The 8384-nt window shown below is 40.0% G+C and overlaps 1 pseudogene; it reads left to right on the forward strand.

Moving 5' to 3' along the window:
- The first annotated feature begins 712 nt into the window (after nucleotides 1-712).
- LOC123409098 lies at nucleotides 713-7994 on the forward strand (annotated as a pseudogene).
- Nucleotides 7995-8384: the final 390 nt, after the last annotated feature.

Here is an 8384-nt window from a genome sequence, read left to right on the forward strand (position 1 = left end):
TGGGTGTATGGAGGAGCTCCCTGACCCGCCAATGTCGTTGCTGCCTCTGCCTCTTCCTGCCGAGCGGCTCGTGCAACATTGACAAGCACCTGAGCATTTGATGATGGCGGCTCTGGTGGATTGATCTGAGGTTGGTGTCGACGGCCATCGCTGGAAATGGCCGGAGGATCATCTAGGCAACTCTTCGTCAGGCTTGCCTGCGGTGTGGAGTGCAAACGATCACGTATGAAAATTGCACCTGCTGGACTACTGCCGCATTTAACATCTCGATGTCATTCCTTGCCTCCACTTCCAATGCGGTGTTCCCACAAATAGGAATAGACTCCAAGTGGTGGGTCGCAGCCAGCACATTATCCACCGTGTTGGAGAAGTGACCTTGAGGTCTTTGGAACTGTTAAGCCGCCTGCGGGTTCAACGGGGGTTGCATTGGCTGAAGGACAATCTCAACCTGCGGATTGCTCTAGCGAGGCAGGTTATGGTCCGCGCCAGGTATATGCAGGCCACTGAACAAGCGAGTAGGGTTAAGGTTGGGTGGGACATTACTCTGAGGCCTCCTCTAATAAACAACGTCCGATGCGACTCGCTGGAGTTCAAGTCGCTGATACGTCCATTTTGCATCATGCTTTTATATTGATATTTATCGCATTATGGGCTGTTATTACACATTATGGTACAATACTTATGCCTTTTCTCTCTTATTTATAAGGTTTACATGAAGAGGGAGAATGCCGGCAGCTGGAATTCTGTGCTGGAAAAGGAGCAAGTTTGAGATACCTATTCTGCACTACTCCAAAAGCCGTGAAAATCAGAGAGGAATTATTTCGGAATATGTAAAAAATACTGGGCATAAGAAACAGTGGAGGGGAGCCACATGGAAGTCACGGGCCTGCCACGCGCGCCCCACCGCCCTGTGCACGCCTGGGTGGCTCGTGGGCCCCCTGTTACCCCTCCGGCTCCCATCTTCTGCTATATAGAGGGTTTAGTCCCAGAAAAAAAATTAAGGGAGAGCTTTTGGGAAGAAACGCCGCCGCCACGAGGCGGAACTTGAGCAGAACCAATCTAGAGCTCCGGCAGGGCCGTCCTCCCGGGGATACTTCCCTCCCGGAGGGGGAAATCGTCGCCATCGTCATCACCAACACTCCTCTCATCGGAGGCGACTCATCTCCATCAGCACCATCTCATCTCCAAACCCTAGTTCATCTCTTGTACCCAATCTCCCTCTCGCGACTCCAATTGGTACTTGTAAGGTTGCCACTAGTGTTAATTACTCCTTCTAGTTGATGCTAGTTGGATTACTTGGTGGAAGAACATATGTTCAGATCCTTAATTCTATTTAATACCTCTCTAATCATGAACATAATTATTCTTTGTGATTAGCTACGTTTGTTCCTGAGGACATGGGATAAGTCCTGCAATAAGTAGTCATGTGAATTTGGTATTCGTTCGATATTTTGATCTATTGTATGTTGTCTTTCCTCTAGTGGTGTTATGTGAACGTCGACTACATGAGACTTCACCATTAATTGGGACTAGAGGAAGGCATTAGGAAGTAATAAGTAGATTACGGGTTGCTAGAGTGACAGAAGCTTAAACCCTAGTTTATGCGTTGCTTCGCAAGGGGCTGATTTGGATCCACCAGTTTAATGCTATGGTTAGACTTTGTCTTAATTCTTCTTTCGTAGTTGAGGATGCTTGCGAGAGGGTTAATCATAAGTGGGATGTTTGTCCATGTAAGTACAGGACCCAAACACCGGTCCACCCACATATCAAACTATCAAAGTAGCGAACGCGAATCATATGAACATGATGAAAACTAGCTGGACAGAAATTGCCATGTGTCCTCGGGAGCGCTTTACCTTATATAAGAGTTCGTCCATGCTTGTCAATTGATACAAAATGGATTGGAACATATTGATGCACCTTTCTTACTATTTTTACTTGTTACCCGTTACAAATTATCTTATCCCGCAACTATCTGTTACCGATAATTTCAGTGCTTGTAGAGAATACCTTGCTGAAAACCACTTGTCATTTCCTTCTACTCCTCATTGGGTTCGACACTCTTACTTATCAAAAGGACTATGATAGATCCCCTATACTTGTGGTTCATCAAGACTCTTTTCTGGCACCATTGTCGGGGAGTGAGGCGCCTTTGCTTAGAGGAATTTGGTAAGGAAACATTTATATAGTGTGCTGAAATTTATTGTCACTTGTCACTATGGAAACTAATCCTTTGAGGGGCTTGTTTGGGGTATCTTCACCTTCACCGGAATAACAAAGAGTTTCTCCTCAACCTACTGCACCTACTAAAAATATTTATTATGAAATTCCTTCGGGTATGCTAGAGAAACTGTTGGCTAATCCTTTTACACGAGATGGAACATCACATCCCGACTTGCATCTAATCTATGTATATGAAGTTTGTGGTTTATTTAAGCTTGCAAGTTTGCCCGAGGATGAGGTCAAGAAGAAGGTCTTTACCTTATCTTTGAGGGATAAAGCATTGACTTGGTATAGGCTATGTGATGACACTTGATAATGGAACTACAACCGATTGAAATTGGAATTTCATCACAAGTATTATACTATGCATTTGGTACATCGTGATCGGAATTATATCTATAATTTTTGGCCTCGTGATAGAGAAAGTACCGCTCAAGCTTAGGGGAGGATTAAGTCAATGTTATATTCATGCCCCAACCTTGAGCTCCCTAGAGAAATTATTATTATGAACTTTTATGCTCGCCTTTCTCATGACAATCGCACCATGCTTGACACTTCTTGTACCGGTTCTTTTATGAAGAGAGATATTGATTTCAAAGGGATTTATTAGAAACTATTAAACGAAACTCTGAAGATTGCGAGTTTGATGAAGGTAAGGAGTCAGGTATGAATCTTAAGTTCAATTGCGTTAAATCCTTCGTTGAAACAAATACTTTTCATGATTTTAGCGCTAAACATGGACTTGACTCTCAGATAGTAGCTTCTTTATGTGAATCATTTGTTGCTCATATTAATCTCCCTGAGGAGAAGTGGTTTAAATATCATCCTCCCATAGAAGTTAATGTAGTAAAACCAAATATAGTTGAAGAGAAATTTATTTCCTATAATGATTCTATTGTTCCTAGTGCTTACATTAAGAAACCACCTGTTGTTGGCATGCCTGCTGTTTTTGTTAAGATAGGAGATCATTGTTATCATGGTTTATGTGACAAGGGTGCTAGTGTTAGTGCAATACCTCAATCTTTATATAATGAAATTAAAGATGAGATTGCACCTGTCGAGATGGAATTTATTGATGTTACTATTAAACTTTCTCATAGAGATACTATCTTCCCTGTGGGAATTGTTAGAGATGTTGAAGTCTTATGTAGTAAAACTAAGTATCCTACTGATTTTATCGTTCTTGGTACCACACAAGATAGCTTTTGTCCCATCATATTTGGTAGACCTTTCTTCAATACTGTTCATGCTCAAATTGATTGTGAGAAACAAACTGTTACTGTTGGCTTTGGACATGTGTCACATGAATTTAATTTTTCTAAGTTTGGTAGACAACCTCATGAAAAAGAATTGTCTAGTAAGGATGAAATTATTGCTCTTGCTTCTATTGATGTGCCTCCTACTGATCCTTTAGAGCAATACTTGCTTTAACATGAAAATGATATGCATATCGATGAAAGGAATGAGATAGATAGAGTTATATTTGAACAACATCCTATCCTTCAGAATAATTTGCCTGTTGAATTACTTGGAGATCCACCTCCACCAAAGGGTGATCCTATGTTTGAGCTTAAACAATTACCTCATACTCTTAGTATGCTTATCTTGATGAAAAAGAGATATGTCCTGTTATTATTAGTGCTAACCTTTCAGAGCATGAAGAAAAGAAATTATTGAAAACTCTGAGGAAGCACCATGCTGCTGTTGGATATACTCTTGATGATCTTAAGGGCATTAGTCCCACTCTATGCGAGCATAAAATTAAAAATGATCCTGATTCCAAACCAGTTGCCGATCACCAACGAAGATTAATTCCTAAGATAAAAGAGTCGGTAAGAAAAGAAATACTAATGCTCCTGGAAGCAGGTATTATTTATCATGTTGATCATATTGATTGGGTAAGTCTGGTGCATTGTGTCCCTAAGAAGGGAGGTATTACCATTGTCCCTAATGATAAAGATGAATTGATCCCACAAAGAATTGTTACTGGCTATAGGATGGTAATTGATTTTAGGAAATTAAATGAAGCTACTAAGAAAGATCATTACCCTTTACATTTTATTGATCAAATGCTAGAAAGATTTTCTAAACATACACACTTTTGCTTTCTAGATGGTTATTCTGGTTTCTCCCAAATACCTGTTGCACAATCTGATCAGGAGAAAACCAATTTTACTCGCCCTTTCGGTACCTTTTCTTATAGACGTATGCATTTTGGTTTATGTAATGCACTTGCTACCTTTCAAAGATGTATGATGGCTATATTCTCTGACTTCTGTGAAAAGATTGTTGAGGTTTTCATGGATGATTTTCTGTTTACGGATCTTCTTTTGATGATTGCTTGAGAAACCTTGATCGAGTTTTGTAGAGACGTAAAGATACTAACCTTGTCTTGAATTGGGAGAAGTGCCACTTTATGGTGGATGAAGGCGTTGTCTTGGGACATAAAATTTCTGAAAGAGGTATTAAAGTCGATAAGGCTAAAATTGATGTGATCGAGAAAATGCCATGCCCTACAGACGTTAAGGCATAAGAAGTTTCCTTGGTCATGCTGGTTTCTATAGAAGGTTTATTAAAGACTACTCTATGATTTCTAGGCCTCTCACCAATCTCTTGCAAAAACATAATCCATTTGTTTTTTATGATGATTGTGAAGAAGCATTTGAAATACTTAAGAAGGCCTTGATAACTGCACCAATTGTGCAACTACCTGATTGGCACCTACCTTTTGAAGTTATGTGTGATGCTAGTGATTATGTTGTAGGTGCTGTTCTAGGACAAAGAGTTGATAAGAAATTAAATGTTATTCATTATGCTAGTAAAACTCTAGACAGTGCCCAAAGAAACTATGCTACTACTGAAAAAGAATTTTTAGCAGTTTTGTTTGCATGTGATAAGTTCAGATCTTATATTGTTGATTCCAAAGTTACTATAAACACTGATCATGCTGCTATTAAATATCTCATGGAAAAGAAAGATGCTAAACCTAGACTTATTAGATGGGTTCTCTTGCTACAAGAATTTGATTTGCATATTGTTGATAGGAAGGGTGCTGAGAACCCCCTAGCAGATAACTTATCTAGGTTAGAGACTGTTATTGATGACCCACAACCTATTGATGATAGCTTTCCTGATGAACAATTGAATGTCATCAATGCTTCACGTAGTACACCATGGTATGCTGATTATGCTATTTGTATTGTTGCTACATATATACCACCTAGTTTCACATACCAACAAAAGAAAAAGTTCTTTTATGATTTGAGACATTACTTTTGGGATGATCCTCGCCTTTATAAATAAGGAGTAGATGGTGTAATTAGACGTTCTGTACCTGAGCATGAACAGGGACAGATCCTATAGAAGTGTCACTCTCAGGCTTACGGAGGACACCATGCGGGAGATAGAACTGCACACAAGGTATTGCAATCCGGTTTTTATTGGCCTACTCCCTTCAAGGATGCTCGTAAGTTTTTATTGTCTTGTGATGAATGTCAAAGAATAGGTAATATCAGTAAACGTCAGGAAGACTATTAAACACATGGGTATGGGCACTCCCCTTGGCTTTTTCCAAGCTTGGGGGAGTTGCCCCGGTATCGTATCACCATCACATCTTTTGCCTTTACCTTTATCTTAGTTCGATCCTTTTTGGTAATATCTTTATCTAGTAGAATAAAGTTCTTAGTATGATCTAGGCTTGTGTTTTGCTTTGTGTTATCCCCAATGTAATAAAGTTCGTGAGTTATATAATAAAGAGTGTTTTAGTTAAGGGCTTTGCTTCATGCCATGATCTAAAGAAAAGAATAATAATAGAACAAAAGCATGAAAGATCATGTGATGATCCTGTGGGAAGTGGTGGCTTCACATATAAAAGGAATGTTGATTGAAACATGTTGTGGGTGGACAAACGTAGACCTTGGTCATTGTTGCAATTAATAGGAAGGAATAAAGAAAGAGAGGTTCACATATAAATATATCATCTTTGACACGGTCTATGATTGTGAACACTCATTAAACTATTACATGCTAAGAAGTAGATGTTGGACAAGGAAGACAACATAATGAATTATGTTTGCTTGGTTCCGAACAATGTTATATGACTAGAGATCCCTTATCATGTGACGCTTGCTTCCACCTCATATCAGCCAAAACTTCCACACTAAGTAGAGATACTACTTGTGCATCCATAAACCCTCAACCTAGTTTTGCCATGAGAGTCCACCATACCTACCTATGGATTGAATAAGATCCCTCAAGTAAGTTGTCATTGGTGCAAGCAATTAAAATTGCTCCCTAAATATGTATGATCTATTAGTGTGTGGAAAATAAGCTTTGTACGACCCTATGATGAGGAAGACATAAAAGTGACAGACTGCATAATAAAGTTCTTTATCACAGGAGGCAATATAAAGTGACGTTCCTTCACACTAAGAGATCACACATCCAAACCTCAAAAGCGCATGACAACCTCTGCTTCCCTCTGCGAAGGGCCTATCTTGTACCTTTACTTTTTATCTATAAAAGAGTCATGGTGATCGACACCAATTCCTTATTTCGCCGTTATCTTGGCAAGCGTCATGTGCTAGGGAAAGATATATATTCATATATAAACTTGGAAGTAAGTAATAATGAATTATTATTGTTGACATTACCCTTGAGGTAAATAGTTGGGAGGCGAAACTATAAGCCCCTATCTTTCTCTATGTCCAACTAAAACTTTGATCTCATGAGTACCGCGTGAGTTTTAGCAATTGTAAAAGACTAAAAGATGATTGAGTATGTGGATATGATCTAAAAGCTCTTATTTGACTCTTTTCAATGCTATGATAAATTGCAATTGCTTCAATGATTAAAGACTATTGGTTGTTAATTCTCAATAAGGTTCTTGATCTGTACTTCACATTGTGAAGGAATTGTCACTTTAGCATAAGAGATTATATGACGATATTGCTGTTCTAAATATGATCATGATGGCCGCATGTATGTATTTTATTTTATTGACACCTCTACCTCTAAACATGTGGGCATATTTATTGATCTCGGCTTTTGCTTGAGGACAAGCGAGGTCTAAGCTTGGGGGAGTTGATAAGTCCATTTTGCATCATGCTTTTATATTGATCTTTATCGCATTATGGGCTGTTATTACACATTATGGTACAATACTTATGCCTTTTATCTATTATTTTATAAGGTTTACATGAAGAGGGAGAATGCCGGCAGCTCGATTTCTGGGCTGGAAAAGGAGAAAGTTTGAGATACCTAGTCTGCACAACTCCAAAAGCCGTGAAAATCAGTGAGGAATTATTTTCGAATATATAAAAAATATTGGGCGGAAGAAATACTGGAGGGGAGCCACCAGGAGGTCACGAGCCTGCAGGCGCGCCCCGACCCCCCTGGGCGCGCCTGGGGGCTCGTGGGCCCCCTGTTACCCCTCCGGCTCCCATCTTCTGCTATATAGAGGGTTTCGTCCCAGAAAAAATCAAGGGACAGCTTTCGGGAAGAAAAGCCGCCGCCACGAGGCGGAACTTGAGTAGAACCAATCTAGAGCTCCGGCAAGGTCATCCTGCCGGGGAAACTTCCCTCCCAGAGGGGGAAATCATCGCCATCGTCATCACCAACACTCCTATCATTGGAGGGGACTCATCTCCACCAACATCTCCATTAGCACCATCTCATCTCCAAACCCTAGTTCATCTCTTGTACCCAATCTCTGTCTCGCGACTCCGATTGGTACTTGTAAGGTTGCCAGTAGTGTTAATTACTCCTTGTAGTTGATGCTAGTTGGATTACTTGGTGGAAGATCATATGTTCAGGTCCTTAATGCTATTCAATACCACTATGATCATAACCACAATTATGCTTTGTGAGTAGTTACGTTTGTTCCTGAGGACATGGGATAAGTCTTGCTATAAGTAGTCATGTGAATTTGGTTTTCGTTCGATATTTTGATACGTTGTATGTTATCTTTCCTCTAGTGGTGTTATGTGAACGTCGACTACATGACACTTCACCATTAGTTGGTCCTAGAGGAAGGCATTGGGAAGTAATAAGTAGATGATGGGTTGCTAGAGTGGAAAAAGCTTAAACCCTAGTTTATGCTTGCTTCACAAGGGGCTGATTTGGATCCAACCGTTTAATGCTACGGTTAGACTTTCTCTTAA

This window comes from Hordeum vulgare, chromosome 1H, assembly GCF_904849725.1.
Source record: "Hordeum vulgare subsp. vulgare chromosome 1H, MorexV3_pseudomolecules_assembly, whole genome shotgun sequence".
In the NCBI taxonomy this organism is placed as follows: domain Eukaryota; kingdom Viridiplantae; phylum Streptophyta; class Magnoliopsida; order Poales; family Poaceae; genus Hordeum; species Hordeum vulgare.